This window comes from Propithecus coquereli, unplaced genomic scaffold, assembly GCF_000956105.1.
Source record: "Propithecus coquereli isolate 6110/MARCELLA unplaced genomic scaffold, Pcoq_1.0 Scaffold118, whole genome shotgun sequence".
Taxonomy (NCBI): Eukaryota; Metazoa; Chordata; class Mammalia; order Primates; family Indriidae; genus Propithecus; species Propithecus coquereli.
The window spans coordinates 6,974,833-6,975,363 of record NW_012135858.1 but is presented as its reverse complement, the minus strand read 5'-3'; positions in this window follow the sequence as shown (position 1 = coordinate 6,975,363).

Here is a 531-nt window from a genome sequence, read left to right as displayed (position 1 = left end):
GAGTTTTAAATATTTATAAGTTCTATTTCGACTTTTTTGATCCATAAATTTTTTTGAAGTATATTGTTTGATTTCCAGTTAGATTTTCTCTGTTTATTGGTTTGGTATTGATTTCTGGTTTCATTACATCAGATCAGAGACTATTCATTAAATAATATTAATATGTATCTATGAAAACGTGCTGAAGCTTCCTCGTTGGTGCAGCATATGGTCAGTTTTGCTAAATGGACATTTGAAGAGAATGTAAACTCTTCTATTGTTAGGTGCAATGTTCCATCATTATCAATGGCATATGACATGTTTTCCTTATGTGATCTTCAGATATTCTACACCTTATTGGGTTTTGTCTGCTCATTATATCAGCTTTTGAAAAATTTGAGTTGCTGTTTCCCATTGTGATTGTGCATCTGTGTGTTTTTCCTTTTAATTTTGCAAGTGTGCTCTATACATTGTAAATCTGTGTTATCGGATGCATATACTTTATGATTTTTACTCCATTGGAATGATGTCTTAATCATTATGAAGTGTCCC